Raw genomic sequence first — 22,508 nt, 5'->3', positions numbered from 1 at the left:
TGGTTAATTTGAAACACAAAAAAAGATCTCTGGATGGGACTGGTCACTGTGCCTGCCCAGCTTAGGGAAGGACTAAGAGCTGATGATTCTCCTTGAACACAAGAAAATCTCACCAAAGTAGCTATTAAGGAGGAGGATAATGATGGAGGTTCCACTACAGGGAGGGGAACTAGAAAATCCTGGACTTCTGAGCTCTTCCTGATCTTACCCATCAGTGTTTATGGGGCTTTACAGAGACTTTCACAGGCCACATCACCATCTTCCTAAGTGTTCTTCTCTGGAGCCACACAGCCAGGTTTTGTAAACAGTGGTTTGTAAAATAGGTTTGTAAAACTCCATTATCCATGGATAGAATATGACTGCAGGCCAAGAGTATTCAGGAAAACTCACTTTAAACCACAGGTCCTGCATGAATGCAAGTGGTGAGCAGAGTAAAAATGACATTTTTGAAAAGAGCACCAAAATGTGCTGTGGAAAATGTCTGTATCCACCAAAACAGAAAATTTTTTATAGCACCTGCATCTTCAGCACCTGCCCTCATTTCTCCCCTAACCCCAAAAAAAAGGAGATTGCTGTGGATAAAATGATTTTGTTTTCATATAAAAATCAATTGATTTCTGGAAACATGAACTTGAGGATACCTTGGTCACACCATTAGCTTTCTTAATGTAAAATGTTGGAAAATATTCCTAGTCACATTGAAAAATGAGGCCTCTAACATGGTTATCCATCTAATATATTATGCTATGAAATTATGCAAACTCTGTTATGAGACTTTTTTAAAAAAGAGGTTTAATATGAATTTAGCAGGCAGCTGCTGCTAAATAACGTACAAACAATGCTTTCATTTGCTGAGCCCATATTTTTTTTTTTTAATGTTTGCAAGATTCATTTAGACAGCACTATGATATTACCTGATTTGAATCTTACATGGATGCCAGCATAGGCTCTCAGTACAGAATCCCCCTTTAAAGACAAGAAAAACTACGTCAGGCAAGATCACCTGCTTAAGATCTCTGGGGAGATCTTAAGACATCCTTTCTCTCCTGCAGAGACAGGGCTACAAGGGAAATCTGCTCTGTATGTGTAGCACTATGGATTATGACTGCCTTGGCTGATAAAGTCAGGCAATGAAATGGAAGCCCAAACAATGCTCTTGATCAACTGGCAACCTGCTGCCAGAGGATGTTGCTATTATTGCAGGCTACCTTTGATGCAATTACTCCACAGAACTATCACATTTTATATATGCTCACATACCAAAAAAAAAAAAAAAAAAAAAAAAAAAAAAAAAAAAAAAACCAACACCAAACAAAGTAAAGAAGCATCATCTGGAAAGAAAACAGGTTGGAAAAAGAGCAAGATAGATTCTATTCTAGAAGATAGAAAACCCACCTGAGTGCACTAGAACTCTGAATTCAGGAATTCAGAAGACAGACCTAAGTGAGGCCCAGAGGGCAAGCCTAATCACAGAATGCTTTGGGCAGGAAGGGACCTTAAATACCATCTCAATCCAATCCCCCTGCTGTGGGCAGGGGCACCTTCCTCTAGACCAGGTTGCTCAGAGCCCCATCCAACCTGGCCTTGACGCTTCCAGGGAAGGGACAGGCACAGGTTCTCTGGGTAACCTATGCCAGTGTCTCAACACCTTTATAGTGGAAGAATTTCTTCCCAATATCTAATATATTTCTTCCTAATACTCTAATGTAAACTTACTCTGAAGCCATTTCTCTTTGTCCTGTCACTACATGCCTTTGTAATCACTGAGATGCTCAAAATTCACTCCACAGCACTTCTTTCTCTTTGATGTTTACTTGCGTCCTGCCTTAAAGTCAACAAGAAGCATCTTTTTTTAATTATTATTTATTTATTTCAATATAAAACAACTGTCAAAATATGGAAAGAACCATGTCCTGGCTCTCCCTCTATACCTTTATCATTGTGGACCCTCAGCCTTCAAACTGCGGAACAAGGCATGAGCCAGGACACAAAGTGTTAGTGGAATCTAACCCTGAAATTGGGTTTTTAGATAATGAGCTTATGTTTTCTGTCTCAAAAAACTGCAAAACAGAAAAACAACTCCTCCCCTCTGTTACCCTGTTTGCCCGTTTTGGGAATGTGTACAATAAAGGATTTCAGCTTTTCTTGTAGCCTCAGAACATCGACCTCCCAGCAGAGCAGTGGTGAAGGACCTAAAGTTTGTTCAGGAGTCAGCTGGAGCTCCTGAGTTTCCTACCTGTGCTCTTCCTTGCCTGAGCAGCACCCAGCTCTGGCAGGCTCCTGGTCAGCATACCAGAGCCCTGAAGGAATGGCATGTTTGTAAACTAAACAGGAAAGAGGAATAAGCCAGGCACTTACATCACCTGACAGATGTCTTTCTCAAGCATGCAAGTTCATTTAAGGATTTTCCACGGCTTGTGTTGACTCAAATCAATAAATAAATGAATAAGTAAATAAAGGAGGGGGGGTGCAGTGGGGAAGAAAGGAAGGAAGGAAAGAATGAGAGAAAGGGAGAGAACTGGTGTCATGCTCAACATGTTTTGCACCCTGTAAAAAGGAATTAAGGGACTCGGGCTCCCCACCCCCCTGCTCCCTTTATGTCTGGAAGTGAGCCCTTCTGAAACACTATCGCTACTGGCAGCACAGCAACACATAATAACATGGTAGCGACACATAAAACTGTCAGTCTTCAATGGAAATGGATGGTTAGGCTGAGGGGGTAAACAGACTAAATCAATTTGAACATGCATGTTAAGGACTGTGAAAGGGCAGAGTTTAGTGCTGCTAAGCTGGAAAACATTTGTCTCTGTCTCGTTGTATTTCCCTGCCATTCAGCGGCATCCACCCACAGGCCTCTCGCTTGGCTCCAGTCAGACTCCACGGCTGATTAATGGCAGCTGGAGGTGTCCAGTAATTTCCTCACCTAATAATAAACTACAACCCAAAACAGGGGTTCCCCTCAGGCCCACATTTAACACAGCTCTACTCACCAACAGGAGAAAGCCAATTATCCGGTGTCTGCTCTCGTCTTTGAGACAGTGCACTTTAAGGTGGCTTTCAGAGGTTACTTGGTTGACACCAGGCACATCATCTTTGTCTGTGGCAGGGTAAACAAAGCTCAGAATCTGCATCACTCTTATACAGTGATCATCAAAATTAAAAAAAAAAGGGGCAGGTGGAGAATGTAATTTTTGCAAGGGGAAAATAGTCTCCTCCAACAAATCTTAGCACCAACATGACCTTAAAAACAGAGGGACTTTCTTTGTCTTATCCTAATCCCAGGGTCATCAACACACCCGATTATGATTTCAGCAGCTGAGGCTTAAGCAATCAGTCTGGCTCACCACTTCCTACCCAAGGGTGCCCAATAAAACATTTTATATGAAGACACATCCTCAACAAGAACTTTTCCAGATTTTGTTAGCAATTAAAGCAAAGCCTTGTTAGTGAAAGAGCTGTGTGGATTTGTGTATTCAGTATTAAGACTACGGAGACAGTATTGTCTAAATGGGTTATCAGATTAATTACATAGTATCACCCTTAACATTAGTAACTATACTGATTTAATAATCAATCATTGAAACAATTTTTTTTAATGTTACTTAGGTGAATAACATCTCAACTTCTGTACAATTACTTGAATAAATAAAGGATGTAGCTTTGGCTATAGATAATTGATAATAGTATTCAGAGCCTGAAATACCCTATCAATCCTTTAACTGACAGCAATCTAACAACTAAACATGCATGCAAAACACGGGATTATTCTGGAATAATCTTCAGTTTATACCGCTCTGCAACAAGAAGAAAGGAAGGCAAAATATCCCAGTTCCGTGGTGAATGGACTATTGCAAGAAATGCAGATGCCAATATTTTTGCAGTAGTACTTCCTCACTATAGGAACAGGATATACTTGATGCCAAAAAGGAAGTGAATCATGTTCCATACTGTTTGACAGGTTCTATTAATACCTGCAATTCATAACATCTGTCAAATTTTGAAAAGCAAGAAATGCATATGCCTGTGTACACATGAATGAGCTTCTCCACAGGAACAAATCTAATTAACATGTGGACACTGAGGGGAGACTGCCAGACACACAGACCATTGCTGGCAACGTCTGGTCACACAGGCAACTGCTGGCACTAGGGGATTAAAAGGTAATATAATGATTTCTTCAAAAGTCTTACGACAGCTTGGGAGGAAACTGATTTTCCAGACATCTGTGCAAATGGATTTTTCATTCTCTTCAAAGGTTTTTTCCTATCCCTCCCCTATCTTCCCTCCCTGAGGCACAGATCATCAGGAAGAAATTTAAAACAGTTCTGGACACTGTTTTTATTCTATCTCTTATACAAAGAGATAATGTCATTTCTGCCACAGATGTCACTACATATAACTTTGCAATATACTAGAAACTGAGTAAGAAAAAACAGTGAACAAGGAAACAAATGCAGACACGAAAGGCTATACATTGGGAATTGGTGTTTTTCAATCACATTAGAGTTAAGCCATTCCACTGAAGATGCTGGTTCTAACCAATAAACTGTAAGCAAGGTCAACTTCAAGAAACACTTTTTAAAGTGGAAGAGAAGGAAATTTGGCTTTATCGAATAGTAAAACGTCTTTTTTTTTCTTTTCCTATTGTTGTACTTAAAGTTGAGGCTCGAGTGTAGAGCCTAGACCTCCTGTCAGAGACACCTTCCCAACATCTCTGATCATGTTACTTTTCCTATTTCAAAAGCCCATGTATGTGGCAGGTCAAGGTTACAAATAAGTAATTACAGGGCTACAGTTAAATCTGCCTTCCACAGACACAATTTAGATTCACAAATTTCTTAAATTCAAGGTCATGTGACAGGTGATCTCTTTCAAAGACACACACAAAAGCTTCTTTTCTAAGACTATGCTAATCTTCCTGACTAATGAGGAGACTTTCTCCCATGTTGGACAGCAGAAGGAAGAAACAGAGACAAGTTTAATGCATTCCCGCATTTTGCCTTCAGAGCACAGCAATTTTTCTTACATTTGTCTTAAAAACAAGCAACCAGGACTACTACATCGTTAAGTGGCCTCCTAATACGAATTGTAATAGTCCTATTTTTAGAAGTTCCAGAAGGACTCACTTTTAATTAGCAAATGAGCTGTATAATTAGCATCAGCCATATGATAACTCAGTCTAATGAGCACTCTGACATTGTCAACAACATACAATTATGGTGGCTTGTTATGAGCACTTGCTGTACTATTTTTTAATATTAAAGAGTAATAAATACTGTTATCTGTGTATTAATTATACATTTGACATGTTTCTCTTTCACCTTTGTGATGGTGGTTGCATTAGTTCTGTTCTTAGGACTTGCAGATTAATTTCCCACCTGAGTTTCACAAGGGGCCTTTGCACATATGTCAGAGCATGTTCTGTTCATTTCACTGGGAAATGTTGTTTGGAAATATGGAATTTCTTCCTCCTGACAATTTTCAGAAGTTATTACCATGGACTTGCATTTATTTTCAGCATACTGAGAACTTAAGAGATCAGAGGCTTGTGGTGTGCTTTGGGGTCAATAGTAGTCAGCCCATTAAAAAGACAAAAAGTACTTGAGAAAATGGCTTTTTAAAGAGTTACTGTCAATTCAACAGTCTATGGGGCAATAGAGCACAAAATAAGGCAGAGCTCAAGAACTGTCCTTCACACTGACTATTGAGATATTATCACTGATATTTCTTCATTTTTTTTTAAAGGAAGGAAAAAAAACACAAAACTCTCCAACTTCTCCCCACAAAGTGATTTTCTTTACTACCAGTAGTATTTGTATGACTAAAATACTCCCAAAAGCAAAACTCAGCAGTAAAAGTTCTGACCTGTTAATCTTACGTACACTGGGGCAGCTCCACAACAGCTGAACAACTGCACATAAAATTCAAGCCTGATTTGCTTTTCTCTCCACCTTCACTATTTCCTGGATTTATAAAATACCATGTTGTTATGAAATTATCTAATTAAGTCAGATCACAGCTGCTATGCGACTGTGTACCAAAAACCATGGATCTAACTACCAGCATCCCCATTTATTTTGGAGAACATGAACATGCAGTGATTACTTCTAATCAGACAACATCACTAATCAATGCATAAGTGAACCCAAAATTCAGCACAATCATATCTGTAGCTGATTTGATAGGCCATGTAAGTCCTCTCCATAAACAAGAAACAGTTTATGGGAAGAGTAACATCATCTATTATACCAATTGCTATTTTGGAAAAAAAAAAAAACCAGGCACAAAAGCCCTTAAGATCTTGTGAGGTTTTTTCCCGCCAAACAAATCTATCCAACTAATAGAGCCTGCTTCTGCCTTCTAATCTTTCCTCCCCAGTATCCTTTAAATGTCATAGCTGTAACACTGTACTTTTCTATGTATCTTCTGTCTCCATCTTCTCTATGAAATGAAATATAAGCTGCATGTCTGCAAAAAATGGTTGTAAAGCTACTACTGCATCCACATTCAAATCCCTCTTGAAACATCTCTTTTGCCATGAGGGCTGCTAAAAACAAAGATTGCTGATGTGCTGTGACAGCTGCTCTGCCTCTCCCTTTATTTTGACTGCTGGTTACAAAAAGCCTGCAGAAACTTTTCATTATTCTTTTTTCTGGTTTTGCATCTGGCCCAACAGGCCTCTGGTTCATGACCTACGTTCCTAAGCAAAATAGTCAAACAAATAAATTATATTAATAAAGGTAGTCTGTATGTGAGCTGTGGAGGCTCTGTGTGGACTATGTCTTACATTATAAGGACCTTTTCTAGGCACAAAAAACAATCAGTTTAAAGACCTCTTTTATCCAAATCCTGGATGTTTCCAAAAGGAGGAAACAAACTTATAAAGGCAATGACAGAAAAATAAAATTGTTTTACTTTTGGGAGGGAATATGAACCTCACTTGCAGTGCAGTCCTTTCTTCTTTAGGTTGCACATACAGCCTGCCTAAAAAAACTTTTCCTTATTCCACCTCCAGCAGAAAAGCACATGAACCGTTCTGGGGATTTTTCCCCACAGCAGAGCTACTTACTTCAAATTTATCTAACACCTACCAATGTCAACCTGAACTTTTAATCAGCTTGAATAAAGCACAGGGTTCCTTGACAACTTCAATGGAATTACTGAGGAAGTTTAGTGTTAAATGGCATCTTCTCCTCACTTAAGAGAGCTGAGAAGTGCTAAAACCTTGGCATTGAGCTGAGTCTGCTCCAAAGACAGATGCAGGCTCACGTTTGTTAATTTTGTGTACTGAGGCTCCAGTTTACAAGTCAGCTTTTGAACCTGGGATCTCGCAGAGCTCACGAGGGGCCGAGCTCTTTAATGACCTCCCCGACTCCTTCAAACGCATCTCCCAAAGCCATAACAGCGCTCCTTCTGTGCCAAGATTACGTGTTCCCAGAGCACAGAGGGAGCGAACAAAGTCCAGAAGAAAAAGAAAAGCTGGTCTCCTGTCAGAGCCTCGGCTTATCTCAGCAGCTCCCTATTTTTAACTCGATTGCAAACGATATCTGTGATCAAAGGGCCAGAACCCCTGGAGGAGCTTAGGAGAACAGCGTGGTGGCCACAATTCTTCCTGATGATTTGTAAGCAGGAAAGGACTTTTGACATGAAAGACAGTTTAAACAGCACAAGAATAGCAATAAACCAGCTGTAAAATGCTTAACATTGCCCTTGAACTAATGCAAATTGTTCCAAACAATTTTCTTTTTCTTTTTTCTTTCATTTCTTTTTCTTTTTTTTTTTTTTCCTTTTTGGAGTCTCTGGGTGCCCTGCTGGGACATTTAAACAGTCACATGCTCACCATACAAAAGCCTATATAAGTGGGGAAATACAGTGTACTAATGTGTTTAGAATAAGGGAACCAAACAACGTCCACAATTCAGATCCACTGCCTTCCTTTCTTTTCCTTGAGAAAGTGTTCATTAATGACAAGCTTGTTTTGGATACTGACAGCGTCCAGACAGAAATGTTGAAGGGTAATTTACTGGCTTAAAATACTCAATTAAGCTATTGAAGAGATAGTTAACAAAGTGAGTAAAAACCTGGATATTCTGAAAGTAAATTAGTTGGGTCAGTGAATATTTTAGAGGTTTAGAAAATGGCAGTATTTACTTTCTGAGCTTCAACAATATTAAAGAAGGGCAATAATATATGTTTACAGAAGTCAGGTTTCAAGGGCACACACTCTACCTACAGAAATTATGCTTCAAGAGTTTTCCAGAATCTATTAATGTCACCTTTAAAAGCATTCTGTTCTTTTTCCTTTTTTTTTTTTTCCCATGGACCTAAAGCAGATTTTTAATTTCAAGCAATGACACCTAACATTATCACCAGCAATTAGAATCTTTCAAAAAGTTCCAATATGGAATAAAACATAACCTCATAGAAATTAGAGATAGGAAAGACCAGTGAGATCATCAGTACCATTTCCAAAACTTTTGAGTAGTACTGAGATATTTCTGTAAGGTAGATTATATCAGCTTTTAATAAAAAAACCCACCAGTAATTAGAAGTTAGTTGGTTGGTGTGCATGTATGTGTGTTTAACAAATTAAAATTCTCTGGTACATCTGTTCACTTATTTCTACTTCTTCCTGACAATGCTTCTTCACTTACAACAACACTTTCTTTTTTCTCTGTCAAAAACTTCTTCATTCCTCCCCGCTGTTTCTCAGGTACCAAGAAAATCTTACTAAGAAATAAAATATATTGATAAAACAAGGTATATTTCAAAAAGCACTTAGGTATGCATTTAACTCAGATGGAATAAAGTGGAATATAACTAGAAGTTTAAAATCAAAGTATATCCAAATTAACAGCTCTGACTGAGGGGAAGATGGGAGGGCACCTAACTCTTTTTAAGGTCAGCTAATGCTGTCCTGCCAAATGAAAAAACACAAATCAGAAATAAAATAATTTTTAAAAAACTCAAGCAAATATTTTATTTAGATTTAGCTGTAGTCAAAAGGCCTTTAATTTGAAGACCTTAAAATAAGGTTAAATTCAGGAAAAATTGCCAATTTGCCATTGTATTCATAACTTTACATGGTATTTTAAATCATAAGACAACTGGGCTGAAAAAAGTCCATGGTTATAGGCACTGTTACAAGCCCTATATGTCGTTCTTCAACCATCCTAATTTCCATTATTCATCAAATTAACCTTAGAACAATATGGTAAGAAACACCACTATTTAAACTATTCAGGTGAGGAGCAAGGGGAGAACGCTGTGCAACTATGGCCAGAAACATATGAGGTTTCTGAGCAGCCTAGGAAGTGACTTTAGGAATCCCAGTACATGCAGCCATATTTCTTCATCCTCTGGGGATTTCTCTGTCTGAGGATGACAGGGTTTGCACTCCTGCTAAATCTGAACTGCGTGGGAACCTCTTCAGCTCTGATTTCTGGTGACGCTGAAGCCATTCCCTAACTATACCAAGCACGTGGGTCTTGGAATTGTTTAAACTACCGTCGTTTGAGGGCCTGTGTGCAACCACAAAGTAAAGAGTCTGAAATGTTTTCAACTCTCAAATATGATGTCGACGAAATATAGCTGCTGAATATTTTATGTTGAGGCTCACATTAGTGTTTCTTTAATTCAAGTGACCTCATACTCAGTAAAAACCTGCCACTGTTCTATTTTATGTAAATTTTCAATGACTTAAGAAAAGCTGCAAGCATTTTACTGACTTTTGTCTTCTTCTTTTGCTTCCCATCATTTTTATTTCACAAATACATTATGAAATAACTGTTAAATTTGCAAAGTTTTACGGCACCTCAACCAAAAAGCAGGGAAAAAGAACTGCCTGGCTTTGTCTCTGCTTTCCTTAAGACTAATTTTTTCAAGTGTTAGAGGTTAATAACACTTATTTCATCCACTGCTTGAATCTAATAAAAGCAGTAGGGCATAACATTCTGTAAAACCAGGCAGTAGAGGAAATAACACTAATGTTAACCTCTAACATAAATGTAGTGGTAATTGCCCTGGTCTACTTTTAAAGTGAATGCCTTTTGTAGTCTCCCAAGTGGCACTGAGAAAAAATTCCCATGTTCTAGGCAGTCAAGAGCACTCTATGTTATCCATTCCTTGTTGTGCCATACTGCACAGGGTCAAAGCTGTCACACAGAGGATTGGCACAGAATCACAGATATAGAAAGAGCAATCTGTAGTACCTTTAATATATGTATTTAAAATGCAGAGGCAGCTTTCTGCCAGAAGAAACCATTTTCCCTGCTCTTCCTCTGCCCAATATTTAAGCAGGCAAATTTGAGCAGAATACATCAGAAGGCAGATGAGGTTTTCTAAATTAATTATAATGGTACAACTATTCTCTTTTGTCCCAGTACTATTTTGGTTTTTAAAAAATGGGGTTTAAAATTGTCTTTTATAGTTTTTAAGGAAAACCACCGTGTGCATAAACACTGTTTTTACATAAATATTGTATTATTTTATGTTTCTTTAAAAACACTGATACCTGGAAGTCTCCACTGACCTGAATGGAACAGCCCTGCTTTGTGTGTGATGATACTACTAGAATTTCACAAATATTCACAGAATTATTCTCAGCATTAATTTTAATTTCAAGATGCCTTCAAGCAGGCTAGTAGAGAACGTGATGGTCAGAGCCATTACTTAGTACCTTCTCACCTTAAAAGGGTCCTCACCTAATCCTGCAAATTATATTTATTTTATAGTAGGCATAGTAAGTCTCACATAACTCCATTCAGGATCTGAACAGAGCCCAAAGTACATCCCTCCAACCCTTTGTACGCTTCTTTGGTTTATTGTCCTTTCAACCACTGGAGTTTCCGGGACACTCAGAAGGTAATATTTGGTTGCAATGATGCTGCTGTGGCTTTCTGGGGCTCACCCAGAGCTCTGGACCACAGCTCTAAAGAAATGCTCTCTTACCCCTCTCTCAGGCTCTGAATGTTTAAAAAATGCTCTAATTCAGTTAAAAAGGGACATGCTGTGACCACATATTGCAATTCTCCAGAACAGTTACTGTGTTTCACTTTCTTCAAAATCCTTCTTTCTACCTGTTAGGTCGGTCAGACAATCAAGAGTTCTGAATCAGGTGTCAATATTTACTTGGTGGATACAACCTAAAGACCAATGAGGAGGATCAAGAATATTGCGGGATATTCTTAGTGGGAAGAGGTATCTTGTTACTACAGGTATTAACTAGTAGAAACAGAAAAGGTTGAGTGCAGGATGATGGCAACTAACCAAATTGGAAAGGAGTTCTGGAGATTGATCTTTCACGGAATACTCGTTCAAGCAAATTACAGGAAAAACATACAACACATTTTAGAAAACTAAAATAACACGAAGTAGTGCGTAACTTCTGCAAAAAGGCTAAAATTTGAAATGGAAAATGAAAATGAAAGAGATTTTGAGTTACATACCCAACTTCTCTGACAGTGACTTTAGATATATGGCACAAAGTCAAAATGGAGAAACTCGCATATCCATCCAGTCCTCCATGAGCTACCTGATATGGAAGGAGAGCGAGACTTTGCTGTGCTGCCACACTAATACTCTTCAGACGCATTACATTCACTAAATTCTTTTCTAATAAGGCAAGACAGCAGAGTTCTTTTCTCTTGACATTTATGAAGCCTGCAAAGTGGAAACAATCAGTACTTTGTCAACACCTGACATTTAGCCTGACCTTTTTTTCATAATTGTATTAGAAGGCTAGACTAGACCCCAGAACATTTGGAAACCAGCTGGATTTATAAACAGTAAAATATACTTTAGTCCACTGTGCTCAACTGAACCAGTTCAGAGGGAATTCCTCAAAATTTAGCAGAAATATTCATGAAAGAGCAACATTTTAAGGTAGCTTTTTTAAGAAAGGGACCCAAGGTCTGTGCATTAAATAGAAGTACAAACGTAATCTTTCCATCACCATCCACGCAGACTGATTTTCCTACCTGAACCACAATTATAAAGACAAAGCACAATTTTCTGAAACCTTTGCAGAAAATCCTCAAGACCCATTCAAGATGGCACATCTCTCCCACATAAGGCACAGATAAATCACACTAGAGGAAAAAAAAAATCATTTAGAGTGACTTATTTTGTGATAGTCATCTATGCATTTTACTTATTTCATAACTTCATCATATTTGGAGGTCTCCTGCAAGAGATATTCAAGTGGAAATGTGACATCCAATAGCTACACTATATACAGGAACTGATTACATCTGTCTGCAGAGAAGCAACTGTTCTCATCTTCATTGTTCAGGACATGTTTGGACACACCCATGCAGATATCATCCCTCTCTACCTCACAGACTTTTCAGTGCTTTCCAAAAGCAAAACAGTAGCCTGATTAACTCAGTCCTTTACATCATTCCCATTTACTTTGCCAATAGCTCTGTCTGTGGAACCACGGCTTTCCAGAGCTTACTTGCCTGTCTGGGAGGTTCTCCATTACCCACTGAAAAAGCATAGCCTGGAAGAAAGAAAAAGGTTGGTTTCTCCACAAAGTGCAGGAAGAGCCATGCCCCAGAGAAGTATTTGAATAAAACAATCATTCTGATGCAAGAAAAACAGTATTATTGTAGTGGAGCAGCTATGAAAGAAGGTATTCTGCTGTACCTGCTGTGAACAAGGCCCCTGCTTTAATTATGTCTGAAGCTTGGTGGCAAATATCCAATCCCCAAGTGAAGGGGAAAAAGGAATCAGTATTTTTTTTCCATTCATTTAGTTGGCTGATTATTCTAAGTCTTTGACTCTTTGACCTTTTGTTCTTTATAAATGTGCCCTGGGTACACCTATAGGGTCAGCTTAGACTGACAGAGAGCAGCTAAATCTGGCTTTGTACAGTGTTTTAAACACTCTCCACCATGCCCAGTGTCTGCCTCCTGTCCTCACTTTACTCGAGCACTGAGAGACCTCATTCCTAGGAATTGGTGAGAGCAGGGAACTGGTGGGTATGTTACAAAAGCAAAGGTTTTTCTTCACCACAAAACACAAGTGCCAGCATTTCTAGCTGCTGTGAGACCCCCTGCTTACGTGACTGCAGTGCTGGCTGGCGACTGATCCAGAAATGAACTTTGCCAGACTATAAAAACTCAGAGGACTCAGACAGATAAAAGTATGAAATTGTCTTACTGTCCAAAAGGATCCTACAGCCAGCTTTCAGGGCAGGGATCTCATAAATGACTTCAGAAAGCGAGAGTAAAAAGAAAGGAAAATTCAGGACAAGATGCTTCAGAATACATCATTTCAAAAGCCTAATTGCACTGAAGGATTTTGGTTCTAAATATCACCTGCACATTATATGTTTGATATACTGCGCAAATACAATTAAAATTCCCCTAAATGAAGCTGAAAGCAGACACTGGCAAACTAGCAAAACAATGGAAAGATATGAGTGTCTGAAAGTACAGGACATTTTTGGTACTGATATTAGCCTCTTTCTTTCTGTTGGATACGCAGGAAACCTGGGAAATGAAGTTTCTAAATCAGCATCTGACTTGGGAGACTAAAACTAGGCCACACAAAGATCCTGTGAACTCTGTCCCTGAAGTTGTAGTAAGTGCACTCTATTCAGTAGGAGTTCCATTCATTATATCCATGTCCATGAAACAAAGTTGCACCACGATTTCTAATGCCTAAGCAGTGGAACTGCCAAGCATGAGAATTTCAGTAAGGCTTGTTTTGCAGATCTTTCTGCAAATCACTGCACTTTCTGTGATCCCCAATCTAAACCCAGAGACACTGGCGTATTTCTACCATTATTGGAACATAAATTATGAACTCTCTGATCATTCATCCTTCTCTTTCCGCTTGTACTCCTTCCATTTGTGTTTTCCTCACCACCTGTTGCAATCTTCAGGTATTTCAGCCTCCTTTATGTCCATTATACTCAGTGCCTTCAGAGGACCTGGAAACTTCCACTCACAAGTGTATTTAGAACAGAGCTGTTGTTGATTCCGTGTGATTTAGCTTCACAGCATAAATAAGCACCAAGCCCTTACTCTGACAAGAGCACCACAAATAAATAAACACATTATTACCTCAGGGTATGCACCAATATGCTCCCGAAAGCAATGGTTTGGTGAGAGGAATCCATTACTTTACAAGCTGATGAACCACAGGTACAATAATTGACATCAAACTATAAGCCACACGACTCCATTTCTCAGACAAAAGAGTTGGACTGTTCGAAGACTTCTGTGGAAACTGAGATGGAAGTCCATAAACAATCTTATGGCTGATTAGTGGCATGACCAGACACTGTTGTATAGCAGGAAAAAGAAGGGAATGCTCGGTTTGATTCATAAGCTTTATGAACAACTTTATAATTCCCCATGAAGGGCAGGTCCATAAGAGGCACTAAAATTTATCTCCACAGTAAATGCAGGACCATGAATTAGTTAAATAAAAAAATAAAGCTAGAAAAGCCCAGTACTTGGTGTAGACATCAAGATATAGATTAAAATGGATGGAAAGTATTAATATGATCCTGGATAGTGCTGTATGGAAAAATACTGAAATTACCAGGCAAGTAATGATGACCCAGGCTCTGCTGTGCACCCTGTCCAGGGAAGGCAAGGGCTATGCCTGGTCTAGTCAGAAAGAGTATCTGAATCACTCTCTGCTTCAGCTTTAAATAATGATGACATTTTGTATTCAACAATTCAGAAAAATAATCTTCATTTAAAACTGTTTGTAATTTAAAAATGGGTTACTTAAAATTAAATTTTTGGCATTCAATCTGTGGAAAAATGTTTCAGTGCTGGGTTTTCATCTATCCTGTAAATCTATCTTCATCTATCCTGCAGTAAAACCATGTCATTAAAGCTGTCACTCATTCAGGAAGGTGGTACAGATCCATTACCAGATTCCCTTCTCAGATGCCACTGCATATTGACTCCTCTTCCAAACTGCTGTGGGGTTTTCTGATCCATGCTCCGTGGGCAGATGTTCCCAGAGAATTACTGTATTTATTTAAACAAACTGCAATATATATATATAAAAAATCTGTTACAGCGAATAATGGTGAAAAAAAAAGAAGCCACAAGTTTTTCTACATCTGTTTTTGTTACACATGGTAACCAGGGAGATGAAAATATCCGCAGTCCTTGGTTCTGCTACTCATAACAAAGTGTTTCTGCTTTATACACTGAATGGTTTCATTTGATTTTTTTAAGAGACTGAAAATAAACACAATCTCTATGCATAGTTTCCTCTGTTTTCAGGAACTATGACCTTTGACTCCTGTAAATCTATTTAAAGCTAATGTCTAAAGATCTGTTGTTCCAAGGATGTACAAAATATACCTAAGATTTATGTAACAATAAATCTTCCCTGGGCTTTCCTTTGTCAATTTTATTTCATTAACCAAAGCCCGTAACCCAAAAGAGCTGCACATCCTCTGGAAGCTGTCTAATGGGTTATTTTTATTACAAACAATCATTTGTTTGTATCTCATATTAATGCTGAAGGCAGGTGAAGAAATAAGGATTTACTGTCACCCACATGCAGATGTGCAGTAGCACTACAAACAAGAGTTATTATTATAAAAACTCACTTAGTGCCAGGATAGGCATTCATCTCTGAGAACAATCCCATTAAAATAATCCAGATATGAAGTGTGGGCCACTGCACAAAACACTCTTGAAAACAATGTTTTCTGTCTCTTGGAAGTAATGGAAAATGTTACAATATTACCATTTTAAGACTGTTTTTGAAAATTTCTTGATCCTCTTATTGCACGCTTAAACCATTATCCCCACTTTCACCAGCCCCAGATTAACACTAATTTAAACTGTTTAAAAATAGACGTATTTTCTTCTCAACAGGAACTATTACCACTCTGATGGTCTGAACAAGTTTTAAGTTGGTGGGGAAAAAAGTGGTTAGAGTGTCACACTTGATTTTCCAGATGAATATACAGTATTGTTTCAAATCAGCTCCTCTCCCAAAGAAAAAAACTAAGCTAAACTGATTGGGAAGAAAAATTAAACAAAGTAGAAAATAAATTAATCAAACTATTTAGGAAGATGTTTATCATTTCGGGAAAAGGCCACAAAATCATACCTAAAGAAAGAAAGTAATTAAATCACTAGGTGGGTCAAAATTAAGACAGCAATTGAGGAGAGAGTTTGAAGTGCATAACTCCTGGAAAAATAGCAGACTGTGACCCATAAAAACCCATACTGGATGAAGATCATGGTCATGGAAGATGCTAGGTGGTATCAGCTAGTTATAAACACTTTAAAAACAACTGGCCAAGAGAACAGGTAGAGATTCCTAGAAGAGCTGCTGAATATATAGCCAGCCTGATGAAGTCAATTTTAAATAAATCTTTTAATAATGAGGAAATTCAAGAAGATTGGAAGAATGCTAATAATTTGCCAGTACTCACAAAGGGCAAGCTGGATGACCCAGGTAATTGCAGGCTGGTTAGTGACATCTATTTTAGGCAAAACAGAGGAACACCAAAAAGGGATGGAGTTGATAAAGAACTCAGGGATAGGAAGATAATTACTGCAGTCAGCATGATTTTATGGAAAGTAGGTCTTGTCAAACATATCCTATCCCACTCAGTCTTTTGAGATTATACATTTCACTCGTGGAAGCAACTGCAGAGATGCAATAAAGTGAGGCCTCTATAAGACATGCACTTCTGATTTGTTTAGCACTATCCAATATCAGTGAGATACATATCAGTGGGTTAAGATCTATCTTAAAATGAGGAATAATCACTGAATGGAAGTTCACCAGCAGGGGCCCTGACAAATTGGTATTAGGCCCAATGCAATTCAGCATTTTCATGAGTGACCTGTAAATACTAATCCCCACTGACCTGCATTGTGGGGCTGACACAGAGACACATATACAGGTCACTATGCAGTGAGAGACTGTACCTAAAAAAGCAGCAACAGGAAGGGATTTAGGTGTCAAAGTGTGCAGATAATTTAAATGAAGCTTGATCTTTGGCAAGTGTAAATTAAGAAACCTAAGATACATAAACAGAGGAGTACTGAGAAGTGTGTTTTAACCTCTAAACTAAAGCTGATTAAACCTCTAAAGCATGTTTGTTCACAGCTTTGACATTCACTTTCTAAAACAGAGACTTGAAAACTGAAATGCGTAAGGCAAAAGAAGCTAAAAAAATGAGGGTTTGAGAAAATTCTTACGTTGAGATGAGATACATTTGAAGACCTCATTTTGTTCATTTTAAGTGAGAATCCTGGAGAAGGATCATGGTGTGTAAATACTCTCACGAAGAGAAAATATGGACACTAAACAATTTTTAAATTTAGCGAAGAACTGTATTTCAAGGTCCAACAGCTGGATCTATGTAATGCTTAGATTCAGCTTTCCCTTAACTCACACTGGGCAGACACTAGATCCATAAAATCCAAATATCAGTTTAAAAAATAAACAAACAAAAAAAGGCCTTGTAAATAGGGGTTCATTGTCTCTGATTAAGCTGTGGCCCCTTTTCTTTCACAAGATCCCTTTTTAAGGAAGTTCCTGTGTTCTCTTCTCTAAAGGGAATTTCTTGGTTGGAAAAATGGCTGTGCAAGTTCTCACCACAGATTACACCACTTCCCAGGGGACCTGCAGGACATACTGCAGAACAGGTTAGTAGCACAGGAATATCCAAACACCACCTCCACTAGTGAAGAGGACAAGCTTCACGTAAGATTGTGTCTTCAATGAGTAAATAAGGACAGAAGATGGGAGCTTTGAATTAAAAAATTAAGATAATTTCTGTACCATCTCACAGTGTGTTTATGAGGGTATTTCCAGCCTTTTCTTCCTACCACCATAAGAACTTTCTGTTTATCATTTCCAAGTGACAGATGTTTTCTAGACCTTCAGTACAGCAGCATTCCTGTCTTATGGGCCTATCTATTTCAGAGGAGATGGACAAAATGGAATTACAAAAAGAAAGATTATTCTAAAGGCTAAGTCACAAGTGAAACAGAAACCTCAAAAGGCTTGAGTATAACATATAAGGCAAGAGTCTTACAAACTAACTCAGGCAGGCTGCTCTGTTCAGCAGAGACAGCATTAAAAAAAAAAAGAAGATGTTGATAATATGAGAAGCAGATGGATTTGGGAATATTGGAGGAGCAGATGGGGAGGACTGGGAACAGGAAGCTTGCTGTGGGAGGACAGCTAAGGAGGGTAAGCTGTTCTTACACTCAAGGCTGTGGAAGTGGAGGCAAGCTGTTTACACCTGATGCAGCACCAGGTGAGGGGCACATAGAGATACACAAAAGAGAGAGGCAACATGACTGAGCAGATAAGTAAGGAAAGAGTTCAGGAGATGCATTTCATATTCATTGGGAAGGGTTCTGCTTATTTTGCTAAAGTAGTGGATATCCCGACAGTCAGGATCACATAAAAGTAGACCCTGCAGATCCATATGGATTTAAAACAATCAGTTGGCTCACACTACCAATGCATGGCTCATTGTTAGATTTGGGAACAGATGTTTAACTGATGAAAATCAGAGGAGCTATAGGAATTTTGGTGGAGCTATAGCAGCTTTAGTCCTGTTTGTCATTAACTAACAACATATTGTCAACAAATAACGTACTTTGTATATTTGCAGCACTAAAGAACTATTATTTTTAGATTGAAAAATTATTTTCTTGTCAAAATGAGCTAAGTTAGATGATGCTTACTGCCTTCCTCAGTTCTATTGCTGCCACTGACAGTCATCTTTCCTGGTTTTAACTTGGTAAATATTTGGTACTTTATCAAGTATTATGTCATTCTCAGTATATGGTTGACAATCTTTTTGCTTAAGTTTCTATGGCATGCATTAGTCAATGAGAGATTGACATATGAGTTTGATTTAGGTTAAAAAATAGGAACCAGAGCAGAGGATGAAGAATTCAATTTATAATCACTAAAATTGCAAGGAAAATACAACTGAGAACAATGTTGGCATTCCTCAAAATAGCAGATATATGTGTGGTTGTGGTTTGGAGAGAGAGGGCAAAGGGGAGGATTTTCCAAAGAAATGGAATAGAAATTTTACAGTGGTTTGTCTGGCCCTTCTACTCATGGAGTTCGTTAACTCCCTAAACAAAATAAGAACAGAAGATCATTTGCATTTTAAATAATAGTTTTTGTCTGAGACTCTCAACTTATTTTATTAAGCAAATGAGTAAATAATTAGATACAAGAGACAACTAAAAGATAAAAATTCATACTAGCAAAACATCTCCAAATTGCAAGGCTACACCACATGACCTTCTGAGGCATTGCAAAAACATTTTAAAAACATTTTCTTGTTTCTTTAATCTTGATTCTTTCTTCTAGTCTCTGCATTAACAGGGTGAATTTTACTTTATTTAAAGTTTTCCTGAAGAGAAGTCTTCCCTAAACACTACTAACTGAAATTTCTCCAAAACTGGCCTTGCTCAAGTCCTCATACACACACACACACAAACTACAGACATGCATGTACCAGAGTCGGTTCTCACTTGTGTTCAGCAGTAATTTCTAAAACCAAAAGAGGCCAGGAATAAGGAGACAGCTGTCTAATTAATGGGCTTTCTTTTGTTTCTCCCTGTACCTGTGGCACAGGCAGTCCGTTCTTTCCTTATATTCGCTCCACTTTCCTTCACTGATAGCATCTTACTCTGTACCTATGCCTTGTACAAACATACAATCCAGAAAATAGGTGATGTGTAACAACCTAGAGATTGTTTTTTGCCTTCCTTATTCTCACCCTTGCCTGTGTAACAGAGACCATGAAAACTTTTCCTCCCTTTTTCTGGTATTTTGATTCCATCTTCTTTTCTAAATTTATTGTCCAGTCTACTACTGTTTGGGTTTTTTTCCTCTCAATATGCAAAGTACAGCCAAAGTTTGTCTTTTTGACTCCTCAGTGTGACCATATCAGTCTTCACTTTCATAGCCCTTTCTAACCATCAGTTGAAAATTTAAATTTAAGTTCCTTGTCATAAACTTCCAAGCTCTGTGTTACTATTCCTTGACTCTATCCCTGTTTTTCAAGTTTTGTGTTACCATTTCCTAACATTCCATTTTGTCTACCAGTCTGTCAGTAAATCACAAGTCACTCTATTAACTTTTTCTCAAGCATCTTGTCTGACAAAACAAGCTCCTGAAGCCACGTGTGTGGTTCTTCCCCTACTGATATTTAATGCCCTCTTAAAAATCACGCTTTTCCCATGTTGCTTGCAATTAACTGAGATTACTTGTGTATATATGTATTTTTTTAAGTAAAAAAAAAAAGTCATTTTTGTTATCTTAAGCCCCCACTGAATTTCTGTTATTTTACGGGACCTTAGGAGATGCATTTGAGAAGAGATGCATAAAGGAATGGCTCTACAGAATCATTAATTCTATGAAAATAAACAAAACATCCTACACAAATATTGCTGTTAGTAATGATGATTATGACAGTGTTTAGTTATAGCTCCACTGGTAAACTCACAGCTTCTTCTCAAACCTGGAGAGCACCATTAGTTCATCTATTGATGATTCATCCCATTAGATCACCCAGAGTGACCTCCTGTCATTGCATTTCCCTTCAGAATCCTCTGTTGAGCTCTCTGGAGGCCAAACACTGCATCACAGGCCTTAAATCAGGGAGACATCAATACACCACCGTTTCCTGAGGCTCCTGAAGCGGCAGAGAATTGATTAGATGTGCCCAAGTTATCCTCTCAGGCAACGTTTTCTGAGGAGGCCATTCCTCCCCCATCTGTACAGATAAAAGCCTTTCCCAAAGCTTTCCAGTTTGTAAGGAAGAGATGCTGGACAGGTATAGAGGAACCACACCGGCAATGGGAATCAGAGATAAGCTGTATTTTTTCTCTATATGAATTCCTCTCTGCTTCTCATCTCTCTACCAAATCACCAGACTTGTCTCTGCTCTGCTTTTCAATAAACCGGGCAACAGGAGATAAATAACTTTGAATTTTCAAATCTCGTACTCTCATCATTTTTATTTAGGTCTAAAACTAAGGCAAATTAATGCATTCACTTCCAAAAATTTATTATGGGTGACTATCCAAATACACAGTCAAACAGAAGGGCTAAGAAAGTTCTTTCTAAAATACAGTTCATTTTGAAGGAGAAAAAAGCTGTTTGTTACATGGATTAGGATCATTACTCATTTTGGAGACACATGAAATAAACAAAGGGTTACTGACTGGCAACAGCAGCAGCAAGTCTGGTCAGGAAATGTCTTAAAATATTAATAACTGTATACACTTAAATGAAGAAACAATATCACATCTGCTCAAGCCATTATAAAGTAATAGAAATACATTTATATTGGACACTTACACCTTCCTGCTTGTCTTCTTCCTGTTCCCCATTGATTCCATAATGCATTGGCATTGCTGACTAAGCTCTTGGGAAGTACAGCCCAATATACTTTCATAAGCTAAAGAGAGCAAATACAGTCTGATTTAGTTTGCAGTACTGGCAATAAACAAAACAAGAAAAATACCTACTGAAAGAATTGTTTTTCTATGGAAATCCTAGCCATGCTCTTCTTTGGTTCTAGGGAAGAATGTCAATATTGAAGTAGCTTAACTTAGTGGAAATATTTAATTCTCATGAGTGTGACTTTGTAAGAGTTCTAGAAAGTCTTGGCTAATAAATGTCTCAGGTCAAGTTAAATAAATCAGAGTGGCAGCATTGTAATGGTTTAATTTTATAATCTGCATATAAACTTAGAGCACTGTAGTAGACTTATTCTAATTTATTTATGCCTGTACCATCCATTCATTTAACATCTTACAATTTAATCAAGTTAGGAAAACAAAACCCTGCATGCTACATTAGTTTTCATTATACAGCTTAGGAGTATTTTCAGCCAGAATTTCTAAATATTACCCTTTCCAGGGTACCTGAACAGATTTGTAATACCAGTGATGGTCTTTTCCATGGAACAGGATGCAAATGGGAAGAGAATTTTTTTTTATATTCTTAGTGTTTGGGAGCTAAGATAGCACCAAATATGAAAGATGTGACAAGGTTACAGAATTAAGAAGTAGAAAAACAAGGCATTTTATTAAAAAACGAATGATCTGGGAATTGTTTGAGGCCCAGCAGATAGGAATTCATGTTAATTGCTATGTAGTCTGTTCAGTTTCCATCTCCAAGCTCTAGATGTCCCATCAGACAAAACCTGTCCTGGAATATTACCATCTCCCTCCATTTCCCACATTTTGCAAACAAGTTAGCAACAACAAAGAATTCCCATAAACTCTACTAATGTGGAATCCACAAAGGCTATAGATTATGCTGGGAAACGGCAGCCACTGGGACAAAGTGCCTTCTTCAAATAAGCTCTGTCAGATCTGTTTCAAACATATTCAGAGCTGGCAATCCACCTCTTCCTAGGTTCTCTTCCAACCCCATGAACTGGGAATTATTTCTGATTTTATGCTTACTTGCAATTCTGGCATCCTGATAGATACATCATGGAATTTTTGCTGTTC

The 22,508-nt window shown here is 38.1% G+C and overlaps 1 long non-coding RNA gene across 1 annotated transcript in view; it reads right to left on the bottom strand.

The window, feature by feature from the left end:
• The window catches only part of LOC135412689 (uncharacterized), a 160,212-nt gene extending 138,746 nt beyond the window's left edge, over window positions 1-21,466 (bottom strand). The window contains exon 1 of the long non-coding RNA XR_010429890.1: window positions 21,346-21,466. This is a non-coding gene — a long non-coding RNA (uncharacterized LOC135412689). The remainder of the gene's footprint in view (window positions 1-21,345) is intronic.
• Between the last annotated feature and the right edge of the window lie 1,042 nt (window positions 21,467-22,508).

The sequence above is a fragment of the Pseudopipra pipra genome, chromosome 4 (assembly GCF_036250125.1).
Source record: "Pseudopipra pipra isolate bDixPip1 chromosome 4, bDixPip1.hap1, whole genome shotgun sequence".
In the NCBI taxonomy this organism is placed as follows: Eukaryota; Metazoa; Chordata; class Aves; order Passeriformes; family Pipridae; genus Pseudopipra; species Pseudopipra pipra.
Note: the sequence above shows the minus strand (reverse complement) of the source record. Positions and strands in the feature narration are given on the sequence as shown.